Source organism: Leptodactylus fuscus, chromosome 4 (assembly GCF_031893055.1).
Source record: "Leptodactylus fuscus isolate aLepFus1 chromosome 4, aLepFus1.hap2, whole genome shotgun sequence".
Classification (NCBI taxonomy): Eukaryota; Metazoa; Chordata; class Amphibia; order Anura; family Leptodactylidae; genus Leptodactylus; species Leptodactylus fuscus.
In genome coordinates, this window is record NC_134268.1 from 60,057,956 (window position 1) to 60,078,378 (window position 20,423).

Below are 20,423 nucleotides of genomic sequence, written 5' to 3' on the forward strand. Positions count from 1 at the left end.
ATCGTATGGTACATGTTTCTGACTTACGTTGAAATTCGGTTTACGCCGCCACGTAGGAACGGATCAACGTCGTAAGTCGATGACTACCTGTACTGCTTGAAAGCTGACAGTGCGCTGAATTCAGCGCACTGTCGGCTTTCCCGATCTGTGCCCCAGGTAAAGAACTATCGATCCCAGTACCGTAGCTCTTTACAGTCAGAAGGGCGTTTCTGACAGTCAGTCAGGTACGTCCTTCTCCACAGCAGCGTCTATCGCACAGTACAGTGTGCGCGGGGAGGAACGCCCCCTCCCTCTGCTCACAGTGCTCGTCCATAGGCGAGTATTATCAGGAGGGGAGGGGGAAGTTCCTCCTCGCTCACACAACACAGCGCAATAGGCGCTGCTGTGGAGAAGTACATACCTGACAGACTGTCAGGAACGCCCTTCTGACTGTAAAGAACTCCGGTACCGGCACCGATAGCTCTTTACCCGTAGCACAGATCGGGAAAGCTGACAGTGTGCTGAATTCAGCGCACTGTCAGCTTTCCAGCAGTATATAGATCTGCCTGTGCCCAAATCGGTGAAAGGTTCTCTTTTTCTGTTTCAATAATTTTTATTAAAGGTTTTCACAGAACAAAAATCATCACACACGACAGTATCTTCTCATACATGTAGGTGGTATTTATCATCTCAATTAGGGCAGAGATGGGCGGGATCAAAGTCGACTTCCATCTCTGAAAGATCAGAATTTTAGCCATAGTCAAAATTTTACATACAATACATCTGTAGGGGCGTAGCACCATAGGCAATCTCAATGATAGGATTCCCACCGCAGGTGACGGAGCAACATTGCAATGGCCTGTGTCCGAGATCAAAGCAAATACGGATGACCAGTAGGAGGTAAGAGCTGGACATTGCCAAATAACGTGGAACAGTGTCCTTACTCCCCCACAGTTTCTCCAACACATGGCAGAGGTAGAGGGGTACATATATTGTAATGCTGAAGGTGTGTAATACCAACAAAGAGCCATTTTCGTTGCTGTTTCAATATGTGAGCAATGTAGGGAACTGTGGAGCAAGCGAAAGGCTTGACACCGTTCTTCCGGAGAACAAGTTAACTGAAGATCCCATTCCCAATATCTAAAAGGTAGAGATTTGCAGAAGGCAGTTGTATTGCCTAGTAAGTCATACAGAAAACGTATCCCTTTCATTTTAGTGGATATTCAAGCTATTATTTTATTACAATACAATAGGGTATATGTGGTAGGGGAGTTTTGGATAACAAATTAGTTATTCTGAGAAATTTGTGATGGTGGAATATGGAATTTCATTTGCAACTCAGTGAAGGAGAGTAGATGGCCGGTCGAATCATACAGGTGGGATAGGAACATAATTCCGGAGTATTCCCAAGAGGACAAATTCAAATCAGGCATCATCCAAGACAACAATGAAGTGGGCATGTTTGATGTGGTCCAATACATGTGAGGAGAAGCCTCAGCATGCATTTGGGACCAGGCAGACAAAGAAGCCATCATTGTCGGAGACAATGTGGTAGGGTAGGTAATATTCCAAAAGGCAGATACCAACAAGTCTCTAAGTTTCCCATGTGGAATATAAGAATGTTCAATGTGGACCCATGGAAGAGATAAATCCACATTCCACCATCTGGCACACTACTACTAAAGTGGCTAAGTAATAGTTGCGAATTTTTGGGATGCCCAATCCCCCCGCTAATTTGTGTTTGAATAAGGGTCCTCTATTAATTCTGGGTTGTTTTCCATTCCTTATGTATCGGGAAATTAGTCTCTGTATAGATTCAAAGTAAGACTTCGGGATTGATATCGGTAATGTTCGAAACAGGTAGAGAAGTTTGGGTAAGAGAAGCATTTTGAAGGCGGCCACACGGCCTATCCAAGATACCTCAACACGCGACATCCTATCACAGTCATCTTGGAAGCTTTCAAGTAAAGGGAGATAATTACTGCTGAAGAGCGACCTGGGAGAAGAGGTTATTTGCACACCCAAATATTGGAGTGAATCCTGCCGCCAGTCAAAACCATACTTTATTTGCAGGGTCTGGAGGGGGGCAGGGGGAATATTAAAAGAGAGGGCTTGAGATTTCGAAAGATTCAGTTTGTAATAGGACAAAAGACCAAGATTATCAATCAAATGCATAAGGCGAGGAAGGGAGGAACGCGGATCAGTCAATGTGAGTAATATATCATCCGCATAAAGGGATATCAAGTGGGAGCGGCCTCCCACTTCAACACTGTGCACAGCTGGGTCCTCTTTAATTGCTTAAGCCAGGGGTTCCATCGATAGAACAAATATCAATGGCGACAGTGGACACCCTTGATGGGTTCCATTGGTAATGCTAAATATATCAGAAAAAGTGCCATTAGTAAATACTTAGGTTGATGGGTTTGAGTATAAAGCCTCAATTGCTCCCATAATGGCTCCAGAGAAGCCCATCTTATGTAACACCAAGAAGACATATGACCAACAAATGCGGTTGAACGCCTTCTCGGCATCCAAGGCCATCATGACCGCCTCTGTTTTGTCCAGAGTGAGTCGGTGGACCAGGTTGAGAACCTGTCTAGTGTTTTCGAATGATTGACGCCCTTTCACAAAACCCACTTGATCATAGCTAATTAAAGTAGGAAGGCAGTCTGCCAGTCTGGTTGCTAACAATTTAGCGTATATTTTCATATCTACAGTACATTTAACAAAGAAATAGGTCTAAAGTTCTGGGGAACAGATGGTTCTTTGCCAGGTTTAGGTACGGTGACTATTAGAGCCTCCTGGTTTTCTCTAGGGAATTTTTTGGAGGCAATGGTGGAGGAGAGAAAAGTTATTAAAGGACCAGACAAAAAGAGGGAGAATGTTTTATAGTATTCATTAGTCAGGCCGGCAGGACCAGGAGATTTGCGGGAGGGTAAGGATTTAAGTACCATAGCCAATTCAAAGTAATTAAAAGTTGTTGAACTTATAAAAGAGGTCACAGAGGTTTGGTGCTATAAACACCATCATCATAAGGACATGCTGGTGGTTTAGGGGCCCCAAACCTAGTGATAAATTTACCGCAAAGGAATTTACCAAAAATACAGGTAACAATTAGAGTTATATTTATTTATTATATAGTGTCAGCACATTCTGCTGTAGCGTGCAAAAATTTCCGTCAAGCCCACATAAGTCTTTGTCCCTAATGGAGCTTGTAATTTCTCAGACACATACTCTCGAAGATTAATTGAGAGAGTTTCTGTCTGTTCTTTATGCATGACCAAATGACTGGACCGATTCTCACCAAATTTGACACACAGGTGCATTAGGTGTCCAGGAAGGTTTTAGAAAAGGTCTCAGCTCTTTAGGATGTACCGTTCCTGAGGTACAGTTTTCCCCAAAAAATGACCTGCATTAGCCAATACACGCCTGCAAGTCTTTCACTCATATTCTAACTGCCATAAAAACAGTCACATGTCTTTTAGAATAGAAGCTCGCAGGCACTTAGTCTCCACATGCACACAGCTTAACTCCAGGTTTCTCTAACAACCCAGCCATTTTTCTTCACTAATGTAGGTCAGCTGTAAAGGGGTAGGGCACTGTGGATGATACACAAGGTCACATACACACAGCTTTACTCGAGATTTCCATAACAACCAATCAGGGTTTTTTTTTTTCACTAATCACATGACGCTTATGGACCAATGGAAACTCGCAGGTTCTTCAGCCTTCACATGCACACAGCTTTAGGCTGTATTCACACAGAGTAACGCCAGGCGTTTTTTTGTGTGCTTTTTGCACATAGCGCCGCGTTAACGCTGCGTAGCGCCGCGTGTACGCCGCGTTAACGCCGTGTTAACGCCGCGCTATTTTGCGGTGGCGTTGCCCGGCGTTAACTCGGCGCTACGCGGCGCTATGTGCAAAAAGCACACAAAAAACGCCTGGCGTTACTCTGTGTGAATACAGCCTTACACCAGATTTCCATAGCAATCAACCTATTCTTATGGGGCCACTACACAAACAAAAAATTAAATATACCCGTGCAAATCCGGGTCCTCCTGCTAGTACATGATAAATCTTAGTTATACTTTCAGATCTGAGGCCCTTGGTCTATTATTATACTCGTTGGATCTGAAGAGACTTGGCAAGTGTAATAATGATTACTAGAGATGAGCGAGTAGTGTTCGATCGAGTAGGTGTTCGATCGAATACTACAGTATTCGAAATACTCGTACTCGATCTAACACTACTAGCTGTTCGAAGTTTAAGGTTCGATGCTATACATTCTGCCAATCAACGCTGGTTCTTCTCTTACCTTTCCGAAGTCTTCTCCGCGCTTCGTCCCCGCGTCTTCTTCCGGGTGGAATTCACTCTGCCTAGGCATCCGGCCTAGGCAGAGCCGACTGCGTATGCGCGGGCATGCCTGCGCATGCGCAGTCGGATCTGCTCAGGCGCGGGGCAGAGCCGACCGCGCATGCCTAGGCAGAGTGAATTCCAGCCGGAAGACGGCGCGGGGGCGCTGTGCCGGGAGAAGACTTCAAGGGGAATGCAGCCCGACCGTCACTCGTGGACTTGGTAAGTATAATTGTATTGAATTTTGCCTACCCCTGAAACGAGCATTTCCCCCCATAGACTATAATGGGGTTCGAAATCCGTTCGAACAGCTGAACAGTGTGCGGCTGTTCGAATCAGATTTCGAACCTTGGCTTTCGGCCTAACCTGAAATTTTCTGAAAATTTCAATGAACATGGCTCGTTACAAATTGGTTTTCTCTTGTCTATTACCCCCATATCCAATGTAAAGACCTTTCTAGAAGTTTAGAGAAGTGTCTATGCTATGCCACATGTCTTATAGTCTCTGGTTTGGAATGTAAAATTGTTTCCTCTTAGTAAAGAAAGAGACAAACAAAATTCCAAAAGAAATAGCAGAATACAATAAGTCCAGGATAACTCAGTCACTGACCATGATACTAATATTATAAATGTGAAAGTTTGTATGTTTGTCTTTTTGGATGTTTGTTACTCAATCACGCAAAAACAGCTGAACGGATTTGGATGAAATTTGGCACATAGATAGTTTGTAACCTGGATTAACACATAGGATATCCCAGTAAATGACATGGCTTCATGACTGTTATGAATTTATTTTAATATACTATATTAAACTGCTCTTGCCGTTTGCTAATTGCAGTTTGCTGATAAAGCCTGGTCTGTTATCTCTTGAACACACAGATAACCCTGAGTACATTCTGTTCAACCATCTGCATATTATCTGATCTGTGTAAGTGTTCTGTCTCCTGTTCTGCCAGAGGGAGGAGGGGAGGAAATAAATACAGGAAGTGAGAAGCAGACATTGCAGGCAGCGTACTGAGACACTGAGATGGGAAAATCCTTTTAATCCAAATTGTCAGTTTCCCAATTTTAATCATGTTGGGAAAACATTATTTATTGTGGGCAAAAAATATACCCTTGTAAAAGATCCATCACTTTTTTTTTTTTTTTTTTTTTATAAGACAATGTCTGGTGGAATGGAGGGGTGTGATGGTATCAGATGACCAAAACAAAGGCCATAGAGATGGTTTGGTCTAAATTAGACCATGCAAGAAACAACAGGCTACAAGTGCTCAGTACACTGTGTATTGCAAAATCCTTAAGACTTTAGAAAAGCGTATCAGGTAAAGGTCTTAAAAAATGCTGACAGTGTGCAAAATCCTTAGGAAGGAAGGCAAAGGGTTCAGATAGTCTTTACTTGTTTGGCACTATTCTTTGTTAGGATATGATTAGAGATGAGCGAACACTAAAATGTTCGAGGTTCGAAATTCGATTCGAACAGCCGCTCAATGTTCGTGTGTTCGAACGGGTTTCGAACCCCATTATAGTCTATGGGGAACAGATACTCGTTAAGGGGGAAACCCAAATCCGTGTCTGGAGGGTCACCAAGTCCACTATGACACCCCAGGAAATGATGCCAACACCTCTGGAATGACACTGGGACAGCAGGGGAAGCATGCCTGGGGGCATCTAACACACCAAAGACCCTCTATTACCCCAACATCACTGCCTAACAACTACACACTTTCCACATTCAAAAAAACCTCTATCAAAGTGGGAAAATACCTGGAAACCTTCTTTACTCCCCAAATGGATGGACACAAACCCCAATTTAAGCTCAACAAACAGTAACAACCACCCCTTTAAATCACGTTCCCCATGACAACCACAAATGGAATAGGCAATGGGAATTCCAAAAGCCCTCACCCTTAACTGTCATTTTGAGTGTGTGTGTGTGTGTGTGTGTGATGTGGTAAGACCTTCCAAAATTCACTTTTCTAGCCCTTAACATGAGCCCTTCCAAACAAAGTTACATGACCTTAAGCTGAGCTACCAGCAGAGATTGAGGCCCTTGGCATGAGTAGAGCCTTGCACCAGCAGTGTTTTTGGCACTTAGGGTGAGTTGAGCCTTGTACCAGCGTGTGTCCCTTAACATCAGGCGGGCCCTAAGTTCTGCGCTTTGCACAAAAGTTCCACATTAACTAGGCTGAATGGTACAAAGATTAGTAGGCCCGAGAACCAGGAACAGGTCTTGCAATGGCTGTCGGATAACGCTTAAAGCACATTGTCCACCAGCCAGTCAGCCTCTACCTCCTCTTACCCAACAGTCTTGTCCTCCTTCCACCCAAAATTCCCAATCTTCTCAGAACAATAACCCCAACTGTCCCTGCTCCCCAGAGCTGTTCTCCCTTCCTTTGACTGTACCGCAACCTGCCCCTCCATTTCGCGATTCCACGGACCTAACAGACGAGTATCTGTGTCCAGATGCTCAAACACTAGAGTCTCCTCCATTCCATCTCCGGTCGATTTGGTGGCGGATGACCAGCAACCCACCCTCATCGACGACGATGAGACGCAGTTGCTGTCAGGGCAGCCAGTTGACATGCGCATTGTGCAGGAGGAGGAGGCGAGACAGGAGTTGGAAGAGAAGGTGGTGGACGACGAGGACACCGACCCCACCTGGACAAGGCAGATGTCAAGCTGGGAAAGTAGTGTGGATGTTGAGGCAGGTGCAGCACCAAAAAGGGTAGCTAGAGGCAGAGACATGTCCAGAGGCAGAGGTCAGCTGCTTTGCCGAAGCCAGGCCAGACCCGGAATGTCCGAAGATGTTCCCTTTTGTACCCAGCCCAGAAAAACTCCCCCATCGAGGGCACGTTTCTTGAAGGTGTAGAGTTTTTTCAAGGAATGCGCCGAGGACAGATATAGTGTCGTCTACACAATTTGCCTCTCGAAATCGAGTAGGGGCCCTGAGAAGAGCAACCTGTCCACCACTTCAATGCACCGTCATTTGGAATCCAAGCAATGGAATCAGTGGCAGGCAGCAACGGCAGGACAAACGTCGCCCGCCGTTCATGCCACTGCCTCTGCTCACAGTGCTGGCGATGCACTCCAGAGGACGAGCCAGGACATCACTTCATCTGCCTCCGCCACTTTGTTGACTTCTCCCTCATCCTCCCCTGTTTCTGTCTTATCTCCTTCTCCTGCACCATCAAAGGCACCATCAGGCGCTTCTTTACAACAACCCACCATCTCTCAGACATTGGAGCGCCGGCAGAAATACACCGCTAACCACCCACCCACGCAAGCCTAGAACGCCAACATCGCTAAACTGCTGGCCCAGGAGAGGTTGGCGTTCCGGCTTGTTGAAACTCCCGCCTTCCCGGACCTGATGGCAACTGTGGCACCTCACTATGCCGTCCCTAGCCGTCTCAACTTCTCCCGGTGTGGCGTCCCCGCCTTGCACCAGCACGTGTCACTCAACATCAGGTGGGCCCTTAGTTCCGCGCTTTGCTGCAAGGTCCACTTGACCACCGACACTTGGACAAGCGCCTGTGGTCAGGGATGCTGCAGTGCTTATCTTTAATGACAGGCAGGGTGAATGTGGTGGAGTCTGTTCCCCGGGTGCAAACTGGGGTGGCCTATCTCCTCTCCCAGGCCAAAATTCATGGCAGGAGTAGACTGAAACCCTACGACGCTGCAACCTCCACCACAGCTACTAGCGGCAAACGCTAAAACACTGGTGTGGGGAGACGTCAGCAGGCGGTGCTGAAGCTCATCAGCTTGGGGGACAGACAGCACAGTGCCTCCGAGGTCAGGGATGCCATCCTGGCTGAGATGGCATTTTTTTTTCCCTGCTACACCTGGGGCCTGGCATTTTTACGCCTGTGATAATGGCTGGAACCTGGTAGCGGCTCTGGAGCTTGCCAGCCTCCAACACGTTCCATGTTTGGCCCACGTCTAACCTAGTGGTGCAAAGTTTTTTAAAAACATACCCAAATGTACCGAAGCTACTGTTGAAAATGCGGCGCTTGTGCGCCCACTTTTGCAAGTGCACAGGAGTCGCTGCTAGCCTAAAAACACTCTAGCAAGGCCTACATCTGTCCAAACACAGGCTGTTGTCCGTCATTCACACACGCTGAAACCCTACAATACCATATCTTGAGCAGGGTGTGTGAGCTGCACAGACCTTTGATGGAGTTCCATCTACAAAACCCAAGGGTTCCTCAAAGTCAGCAACCAAAGTTTCTGCACCATGAGTTTCCAGGGGTGGCAGAGTTATGGCTAGGGGAAGAGGCATGGATAGGGATGATGTCTAGGGGCAAAAGCAGTGTGGATGTGGAGGCAAGCTAAGCAGGAAAAACTGGGGGTACAAGCTAAGGCATGGACTGGGGTGATGTCTAGGGGCAAAAGCAGTGTGGATGTGGAGGCAAGCTAAGCAGGAAAAACTGGGGATACAAGCTAAGGCATGGACTGGGGTGATGTCTAGGGGCAAAAGCAGTGTGGATGTGGAGGCAAGCTAAGCAGGAAAAACTGGGGGTACAAGCTAAGGCATGGACTGGGGTGATGTCTAGGGGCAAAAGCAGTGTGGATGTGGAGGCAAGCTAAGCAGGAAAAACTGGGGGTACAAGCTAAGGCATGGACTGGGGTGATGTCTAGGGGCAAAAGCAGTGTGGATGTGGAGGCAAGCTAAGCAGGAAAAACTGGGGGTACAAGCTAAGGCATGGACTGGGGTGATGTCTAGGGGCAAAAGCAGTGTGGATGTGGAGGCAAGCAAAGCAGGGAAAATGGTGGCTAGAGGCAAAGGGATGTCCATAGGCAGCAAGGGCAAAGATGCAAAACTCTCCCGTTTCAAGAATTTTCCTGACTTGTTTCCCCACAAAACATTCCTGGGAGGAGGGCTGAAACACCACCCTCCTCCTCCTCCGCTGTTAGATTTACCCCAGCTACGAGCTGAAAACGCTGCAACACTGGTGTGGGGAGACGTCAGCAGGCTGGGCTGAAGCTCATCAGCTTGGGAGACGGACAGCACACTGCCTCTGAGGTCAGGGATGCCATCCTGGATGAGATGGCAATTTGTTTATCCCCGCTGCCCCTGGGGCCAGGTTTTTTAGCTTGTTGGAGGGCTCTGGAGCTTGCCAGCCTCCAACACGTTCCATGCCTGGCCCACATGTTCAATGTAGTGGTGCAATGATTTTTAAAAACATACCCCAAATTAGCTGAGCTAAGGGTGAAAGTGCGGCACTTGGACACCCACTTTCCCAAGTCTACAGTACCTGGAGCTAGCCGCAATACACTCCAGCAAGGCCTACATCTGCCTGAAGCACCTACTGTTGTGCGAGGTCACCACACGCTCTAACCCTAGATACCGTATGTTCAGCAGGGTGTGTGAGCAGCAGAGACCTTTGATGGAGTACCAGCTACAAAACCCAAGGGTTCCTCAGAGTCAGCTCCCTCACTTTCTGCACCATGAGTTTCCATGGGTGGCAGACTTATGGCTAGAGGCACAGGCATGGATAGGGGTGATGTGTAGGGGCAAAAGCAGTGTGGATGTGGAGGCAAGCTAAGCAGCAAAAACTGGGGGTACAAGCAGCCGGTGACATCATCACTGACAAGCACAGCTGTCTGTCAGCTGACAGGCTGACTTTCACCAAAATGAACAGACAATGGATAGACTCATCATATACATGTCAGTTACATGACAAATTTAGTGCAATTTGCAAGTCCAAGATGGTTTGGAGATCTGCGGAGAGGAATCTCACCACCTCTTGCGGGTGCCATCATTTGGAAGGCAAGCCCTGGGCTCAGTGGGTGAGAGCAAGCGCAGGATAATCGTCGTTTGGCCTGGCGGCCACTGCCTCTTCCACTGTTGACAGGGCTGGCGCTGCAGTCCAGACCAGGAGCCAGGACACCTCCACATCTGCCTCTGACACTTTGGGGAGTTCACCCTTATCCTCACCTTTTCCTGCCATTTCTCCTTTTGCCCGCGCCATCATGCGCCTCTTCCCAGCAACTCCCCATCTCCCAAGCCTTTCATTTCATGCTAAAGTACAGCGCAACCCACCCACATGCCCAAGGCTTCAACGGCCTCATCTCAAGAAATCTGGCCCAGGAGATGTTGGAATCCCGGCTGGGGGACACTCTGCCCTTTTTGGGCAGAGTGTCTACTGCGCCACCGCACTGTGCCGTCCACACCAGCACTTTCCCCCAAACATGAGGCGGTCCCTAAATTCAGCGCTTAGCCCTAAAGTTCCATGTGACCAGTTACGAATGGACAAGTGCATGCGGACAGGGACGCTACCTTTCAATTTGGGCACAGTGGTTGAATGTAGTTGAGGCGTGGACCGGGTCGCAAAATGTGGTGGCCTGACTTGTCTCCCCACACAACATTCCTGGGAGGAGGGCTGAAACACCACCCTCCTCCGCTGTTAAATTGACCCCAGCTACGAGCTGGAAACGCTGCAACACTGGTGTGGGGAGACGTCAGCGGGCCGTGCTGAAGCTCATCAGCTTGGGGGCCAGACAGCACACTGCCTACAAAGTGAGTCATGCCATCCTCGATGAGACGGCAATGTGGTTTTTGCCACTGCACCTGGGCCCAGGCATGTTGTCATGTGTGATAATGGCCGTAACCTGGGATTGGCTCTGTAGCTTGGCAGCCTGCAACATATTCCATGCCTGGGCCACGTTTTTAACTCATTGCTGCTAATCTTTTGAAAAAGGTACCCCAATGTTCCTGAGCTACTGGTGAAAGTGTGGCGCTTGTGCGGATAGTTTTTAAAGTGTATAGTTGCCGCTGCTAGCCTCTATGCACTCCTACAACGCCTGTACCTGCTGGAACAACGGCTGTTGTGTGACGTCTCCACACTGCTGGCACTAAACATATCATGTGTTGAGCAGAGTGTGTGAGCAGCACAGACCTTTGATGTAGTTCCAACTCCAAAACCCTCGGGTTCGTCAAAGTCAACTCCCTCAGTTGCTCAACCATGAGTGGCCATGGGTGGCAGACTTATGTGAAATCCCATCCCATCCATTGCACTGGACACGAAACATTAGCATGCGCTCAGCACAACTTCGGATATGGCAGATGCGTTAAGCAGGGTGCAGGGTACAACACAGACCAGGCCCGAGCACCAGGAACAGGTGTTAGAAATACTGCAGCATCTGCCATTTCCTTCCAATTTTGGGGTTTTGGACCCGCCACCGACTTGTCTGGACCTAAGTGGGGATCATGAGACACAGTTGCCATCAAGGCAAGCTGTGGTCATGTGCGGTTTGCAGTAAGGGGGCAGTGCGCAATTGGAAGAGGAGTTGGTGGATGACGAGGCCACCGACCCCACATGGACAGGGGTGATGTCTAGGGGCTAAAGCAGTGTAGATGTAGAGGGAAGCTAAATCAACAAAAAACCTGGGTAGAAGCAAAGGCATAAACTGGGGTGATGTTTAGGGGTGAAAGCAGAGTAGATGTGGAGGGAAGTTAAGCAGCAAAAACAGTGGGTAGAAGCAAAGGCATGCAAAACTCTACCCTGTTGGAAGACTTATTCCTAGGTCTGGAACACGTTAATGGCCCCCCTGGACAAATTACTGCCACTCAGGGGCCTAGTGTCACCAGGAGGGACAAGTATAGGCGCATGTTGTGGGAATACCTGGCCGACACCAGCTCTGTCCTCTCCGATCCCTCTGTGCTCTACAGCCTAAACTTATTTTCTCATCTTTTTTTCTGAACTGCACATCTCTTGCCTGCTTCCTTTGGGATCTTAGAAATGGTGGTCCACTTCCACAGATGGTAACTTCAATAGACAGTGTAACGGGAGTAGCTGAGGGATCGCTGTCTTAACCACTTTTTGGCACAAAATTAACTTCCAAAGCCAAATATGGTGCAAGTATATGATGCAAGGACACCTACACACCTATCTCTGACACATTGGGGAGTTCACCCTCATGCGCCCTTTTGGCCTGCACCATCATGCGCCTCTTCCCAGCCACTCCACATTTCCCAAGCTTTTCATTGCAGGCAGAAGTACAATACAACCCACCCCCATGCCCAAGCCTGTAACAGCCTCATCGATAAACTGCTGGCCCTGGAGATGTTGGTGTTTGTTTATGCTTCTGGAGACCCAGGCCTTCCGTCAGCAGATGGCAGCTGGGGCACCTCCCTATGCTGGGCCTAGCCGTTACTACTTCTCTTGGTGTGCTATCTCTGCCTTGCGCCTGCATGTGTCCCATAACATCAGTCGGGCCCAGAGCTCTGCGCTTTGCTGCAAGGTCCACTTGACCACCGACACATGGACAAGCGCCTGTGGTCAGGGATGCTGCAGTGCTTATCTTTAATGACAGGCAGGGTGAATGTGGTGGAGTCTGTTCCCCGGGTGCAAACTGGGGTGGCCTATCTCCTCTCCCAGGCCAAAATTCATGGCAGGAGTAGACTGAAACCCTACGAAGCTGCAACCTCCACCCCAGCTACTAGCGGAAAACACTGTAACACTGGCATGGGGAGATGTCAGTAGGCCGTGCTGAAACTGATCAGCTTGGGGGACAGACAGCACAGTGCCTCCGAGGTCAGGGATGCCATCCTGGCTGAGATGGCATTTTTTTTTCCCTGCTACACCTGGGGCCTGGCATTTTTGCGCCTGTGATAATGGCTGGAACCTGGTAGCAGATCTGGAGCTTGCCAGACTCAAACACGGTCCACGCATGGCCCACGTTTTCCAACTTGTTGGTGCCATGTTTCTTTGAAACCTACACCATTGTGCCTGATATACAGGTCAAAGTGGGGCCATTTTCGTAAGTGAGAACTAGCCTCTGCTAGGCAGAAAACATTCAGAGCACACTCCTCTCATCTTCGCACCGTTGGCTGGCGGAGGAAGACGAGGGGGTTGGAGTGGCATCTGATGTCCCTATCCCACACGAGGCTAGAGGGTGCACTTCAGTGCATCCCATTGCTTCACCACAAATGGTGTGAAGGGGAGTGGAAAATGGAGGAAATGGAGAGTGACCCTTACAGTTGGGGCCAGCAAAGGCATGCCAAGTAACACACTGGCACACATGGCTGACTTCATCTTGGGTTGCTTTTCAACACATATTTCACATCATGAAGAACAAATAATACTGGATTTTTTCAAGCCTCGAACCCCGGTCTAGGTCTAATGTCTGTTCCTTTCTTATATTAGGGGAGAGGGAAAAAAAATTACTTCAGTGATACGTTTAGCGTACATAGACTGACTATTAATGTGTATCCCACTTAGTGTTGTTAGGGTTACACACCGTCACAACCTGGCTAAAGCTTCTATAGCTGTTAATAAAGTCAACATAACTTTACGGTATCCAAAAAGACAGCTGGTACCGACAGAGAGCAAGACAAATGTCACCCAAAGCTGTGAGCTCTGAACACCCACAGTGACTTTGGCGTCATCATCATTATAAGGGAGCGGGTGGTAATAAATAACTTGGCAGTGCCTAAAACCCAAAAAGCTTATACAACTATATTTACATTAAGATACACAAATGAAACTTTTCAGTAGCATGTCATGAGACAAGCTGATAAGCTCTTCCTTTGTGCAGTGCTATTTGAAAGTTAAACGCTGCCTTTATTTTAATTCTGGAGAAGGTGCAGACATTAGATTTAGAACATGTTGTCTTCATTGTCCAAATCCTCTATATAGGTAACGTGTTTTTCGGGCCGAGCTGTCTGGGAACGAGCTGGTGCAGCACTGACAACCTGGGTGAATATGGCAAGAGCCTGAGATGTAGGGTGAATGAATCCCCAAATTATTTGTGGAATTCCCAGTGAGACAATGGCACTGTATACCAGTATTAAAAATTGTGGGTGCACATAACCCCCATATATTCTTTGAATTCCCAGTCAGACAATGGCACTGTATAGCAGTATTAAAAATTGTGGGTGCACGTAACCCCCATATATTCTTTGAATTCCCAGTCAGACAATGGCACTGTATACCAGTATTAAAAATTGTGGGTGCACATAACCCCCATATATTCTTTGAATTCCCAGTGAGACAATGGAACTGTATAGCAGTAGCAAAAATTGTGGGTGCACGTAACCCCCATATATTCTTTGAATTCCCAGTCAGACAATGGCACTATATACCAGTATTAAAAATTGTGGGTGCACATAACCCCCATATATTCTTTGAATTCCCAGTCAGACAATGGCACTGTATACCAGTATTAAAAATTGTGGGTGCACATAACCCCCATATATTCTTTGAATTCCCAGTGAGACAATGGAACTGTATAGCAGTAGCAAAAATTGTGGGTGCACATAACCCCCATATATTCTTTGAATTCCCAGTCAGACAATGGCACTGTATACCAGTATTAAAAATTGTGGGTGCACATAACCCCCATATATTCTTTGAATTCCCAGTCAGACAATGGCACTGTATACCAGTATTAAAAATTGTGGGTGCACATAACCCCCATATATTCTTTGAATTCCCAGTCAGACAATGGCACTGTATACCAGTATTAAAAATTGTGGGTGCACATAACCCCCATATATTCTTTGAATTCCCAGTCAGACAATGGCACTATATACCAGTAGTAAAAATTGTGGGTGCACATAACCCCCATATATTCTTTGAATTCCCAGTCAGACAATGACACTGTATACCAGTATTAAAAATTGTGGGTGCACATAACCCCCATATATTCTTTGAATTCCCAGTGAGACAAAGGAACTGTGTAGCAGTATTAAAAATTGTGGGTGCACATAACCCCCATATATTCTTTGAATTCCCAGTCAGACAATGGCACTGTATACCAGTATTAAAAATTGTGGGTGCACGTAACCCCCATATATTCTTTGAATTCCCAGTCAGACAATGGCACTGTATACCAGTATTAAAAATTGTGGGTGCACATAACCCCCATATATTCTTTAAATTCCCAGTGAGACAATGGCACTGTATAGCAGTAGCAAAAATTGTGGGTGCACGTCACCCCAATATATTCTTTGAATTCCCAGTCAGACAATGGCACTATATACCAGTAGCAAAAATTGTGGGTGTATATAGCCCCAATTCTATTGCTAGGGGACTTGCAGGGTATTTCTGAGGTGAAGGTGGGGGGGCACACCGTTGGAACGGGGATTTGGGGTGTATATATGGGGTATACGGGAATACACTGTCAGTGTGTTCCATTCAGGATCCTGGGAAAGCTGGGTTGCGGCGATTGAGCCCGTCAGTGCCACGTTACACTGACAAGCTTCTCCCTGGAATTGAAGTTATATGTAAGCCCAATATATTCTTTGAATTCCCAGTGAGACAATGGCACTATATGGCAGTAGCAAAAATAGTGGGTGTATATAGCCCCAATCCTATTGCTAGGGGACTTGCAGGGTATTTCTGGGGTGAAGGTGGGGGGGCACACCGTTGGAACGGGTATCGGGGGTATATATCGGGTATACGGGAATACACTGACAGTGTATTCCATTCAGGATCCTGGGAAAGCTGGGTTGCGGCGATTGAGCCCGTCAGTGCCACGTTACACTGACAAGCTTCTCCCTGGAATTTAGCTCTTATAAGAGCTGTTGGTTGTCTTCTCCTTCCTATCCTAGCCTGTCCCTGCCTACCCAGAATCTAACCCCTAGCTAACTGGACGGAAACCTCCGTCCTCGGTGAATTGCAAGCTCAGAATGACGCGAAGCTGGGCGGCGCTGTTCTTTTAAATTAGAGGTCACATGTTTTCGGCAGCCAATGGGTTTTGCCTACTTTTTTCAACGTCACCGGTGTCGTAGTTCCTGTCCCACCTACCCTGTGCTGTTATTGGAGCAAAAAAGGCGCCAGGGAAGGTGGGAGGGGAATCGAGTAATGGCGCACTTTACCACGCGGTGTTCGATTCGATTCGAACATGCCGAACAGCCTAATATCCGATCAAACATGAGTTCGATAGAACACTGTTCGCTCATCTCTAGATATGATTCATTTGGGTTACTCATCACCTAAAATATGGAATATTAAATAATTTTCTTTAATCTTACCATAAGCAGATATTCAATGTCCCGATGATACTGGAGGATTCACGTAACTATGGTAAACAGTTTATAAAGATATTGTATGATAAAAGGTCTGAAAGATAAAAATGAGAGGTGGCCAGATTTATAGTTGGAGACAAGCGGGGAATGAAAGAGTGATGGTAAATGTCCGCAAGTCAGTTTAAAACTGCTCAGTGTCAAGAGAAAGATTTATGAAGTTCAAAAGGAATTCCCGTCCTGTCAATATGATGGATTGTACTGGGGAAAGTAAGTTACTACTATAAAAACATGCAAGTAGCCATTCAGCCTGACATACACGGATTCATCATTATTGTAATAAAGTTTTATCAATCATATTCCATTGTCAGTTATTTCTTGGACATTACTCTTAAAGGGATTGGGTGAGTCTAGAAAAAGAAAAAGTGTCTGCCTCCAAAAACAGAACCAATCTGAGAAATTTTACAAAGTGAATTTCGTCCTTAACCCCTCAGTGACTAGCCTGTTTTGGACCTTAATGACCAAGCCAAATTTTGGAAATTTGCCCTGTGTGACTTTATCAGTGAATAATTCTGTAACAGTATAGCGCATCCAAGCGATTCTGATATTGTTTTTTCGTGACATGTTGTACTTTACTGAGAAGATAAAAATAGACTGATATAACTTGTGTAAATTTATTAAAAAAACTCAAATGCTAAAAATTTTGAACATTTTTCAATGTTTTCAATTTTCAGCTGCGATATCTCACATATACACAATAATACAGGGTAATAAAGTTAGTAGTTATCTACTTCCAAATGTTCCTTTTGTGTTTCAAGCATATTTGAAATAATTTTAGCATATTTGAGTAATTTAGACAATTTACAAGTTTATCAAGTTTATAAGCATATTTTGGAAATTTGGAGTATGTGATTTTTTCCTGTACCAAGCTATGTTTCCAGACAGGAATAGGTGGCATAATGACAAAAACTCCCATTAAATGACCCAATTTGTAAAACTAGACCCCTTCAGGTATCTTTGAGGCGTATAGTGAACATTTTGATCAAACAAATATTGTTTTGCAAGAATTATTACAAATGATGAAAAAAATTACATTTTCATTTTCTTCAAATTACAGCTAGTTTTTTTTGCACACAACACATCAAAAAGAAGAAACACACCCCAAAATATATCATGGCCTTAGTCCTATGTAAGCACATACAGTAGGGCCCAAGAGGTAGGGAGGGCCAAATGGATTTCAAAACACAAATTTTGCTTGCAGATATTTTAGGCCCATTGCACTTTTGAACAAGATTTCAGTTACCAAAGCAATTGAAAACACCCATAAATGACACCATTTTATAAACTAGATCCCTTAAGGTATTCATTGAGGGGTATAGTGAGTACTTTGAGTTTTGAGAAAATTTGCATCAAACAAAAAAATTTCATATTTTTTTACACAAAAGTGTCATTTTATAGGCAGTTTTTTTGCACATAACACATGAAAATGAAGAAAAACACCCTAAAATAGATGACCCCATTTCTCTCGTGTTCAAAAATGTACACTTTCTGGCCTTAATTCTATGTACGGACGCACGGTAGGGCCCAAAAAGAAGGGAGCACCAACTGGATTTCAATGGTTTCTGAATAAGTCCGTTTTTATTCATATGCTAATGAGCTTCCAGCCAGCACAGGAAGTTCCCAGCAGCCTCCTCTCTCCTATGATCTCCTATGTGTGTGAGGCAAACAGAAAGCGAGTCAGCAGCAGCCTCAGATAGGAAACAACAGGAAAGGTGTGCACGATGTATCGTGCACCAGTCTAATTAGCATATGAATAAAAACGGACTTATTCAGACACCACTGAGACAATCTACATACTATAGGTAGGTGTGAAATTCTAAAGCCTATGCAAGGATGTGATTAGTTAAAAATGACTTTTCCTAGTGATAGAGCCCCTTTAAGGTTTTTACATCTTTTTCAGTAACAATATGGGGATCCAAACTAAATGTTCTAAATGTTGCCCTACAATAAGTAGATATAAACAATAGAGAAATAAAGATATATTAACCCTTTAATGACTGGTCCGTTTTACCCCTTAAGCCATTTTCTTTTGTGTTTTTTGTCATCGCCTACCAAGACCTTTTTAATTTTCCAGCAATACAGCTATATACGGAGTGTTTAATGGTCCCATTTTTAATGTTTAATAAATTAGGGAATACATTAGAATTCACAAAGCAACACGTTTGTGGCAGAAACCACCATATTAATTCTGCCTCATTCTTCAAAGGGAGGCAAGTACTGTTCTTTTTTATTATTATTATTATTATTATGATTATTATTATTATTATTATTTTTAATGCTAACTGAAAAAAATAGCTAGCAAGTAAAAAGAAAAATAGAACCTTCCATTGAGGAGAATGGAATTTTGAAATTGGGAATTAACAACGTATTTTGTATGGAAGGTCCTGCTGACTGTCATCATTAGGAACTTACGGAACTCAAAGCACATGGTTCTACGAATTGTCCTATTCAGATGTATGGGATAGATTCAGATGTATAGGATAGATTTTTCACTCTTATTTTTGTGCAAAATCCACAATGTGTGAATTCATCATTAATTTTCAATTTATTCCTACATATCCAGGAGAAATGGTAGAAATAGTTGCACCAGAATGAAAGAATGCAAGTATTTACTAAAATTTACATATCAGGAGTGGTAAAACGATGAACCGTAAAATCTAGAGTGTTGCATTTTAGTTAACGGTAAAGCTGTGCCCATAGTCACCACTAGATGGCAGTATTACACTAATTACAGTCTTCTTCCACTTCCCTGATACTGTTTTTAGCTGCTTTTGATCTGAGATATTTTTCATTCTTCTTTGGGGTTTGGTGACAGAATGGGTTTGAATATTTCAAGGTTTGTGCTGTTTGTAAACATTTGTACTGAAAGAATGTATTTGCACACTTCAAGTTCTGAATTTTCAATATGCCAATACATATAAATAGAAAAATATGAAAAAAGAAAAAAAAAATAGACAGCACGCCAAGGATCCAGTTATAAAAAAAAAAGTATAATAATAAGTGTGAATAAACACTGCCAGATAGATAGATAGGATTTTTGGATTGTACTTCTCTTTATTACTTTTATCATTAAAGGGGTTGTAACAAATATTTATGCTTTATTTATTGGATGGAGGATAAATACCTCGGTAGGTGTCTGACCATGGTAGAGGATACATACATTTCATGACATAACCCCTTAAAATCCCTGTCCTTGCAATATTTGTATTTTCCCATTAAAATGAGCTTGGTCAGGGGCATGACAAGTAGTTGGGTGTAGCTATAGTGAGTGGCGGTATAATTGCAATGGACGTCTCGGGGTTACAGAAAAACTAGAAATGTCGAAACTGGACAAAGATTCTGAAATGGTGAATGGGAGATGGGTTCAGATAAAGAGAGAGAAAGTTCTGATTAATCTACTGTAAACTTAATTGCATCGTGAATGAGACATAAAGAAGATAATCAACAGTGACACCGTATAACGCAGATTGCGAGCACATGGAAGAAAGCTCTGGCAGAATTAGTAATCATTCCAATGTATGGGAGACAGCTAGAAATATATAATATATGCATAAACTAAGACTATAATTACATATACATTTAATAGCCAGTAGTATCAGACTGAGCATGTGACACATCTGTCATCTACTTTATTATTAGATTATACTGCTAGATGGATTTTTATACTTCATGTTGTTCCCTTTCTTACCACAAGAGGGTAGCAATGGCAGAATTACATACCCTGTGTAAAATATAAGTTACATATCTTCTTCCTCCGTCATTGCTGCTTTTTGCTGCATAGGTACAGTAAGTATTAGGACTAATGACAAACTAAATATTCAGACACGTAAAATAAACTACATCACATACAGTAACATACCTAACGAAAGATTATTCTATGCAGATGTCAGTTATGGACCACGACCAACTAAAATATGGGCTTGGCAGTAGAGGTGAGTGAACAGTGAAATATTCGATATTTGTTTCGATTAGCCCCTCAATATTCGAATATTCGAACGAATATTGAATCCCATTATAGTCTATGGGGAAAAACCTTTGTTTCAGGGGAAACCACTATTCGACTC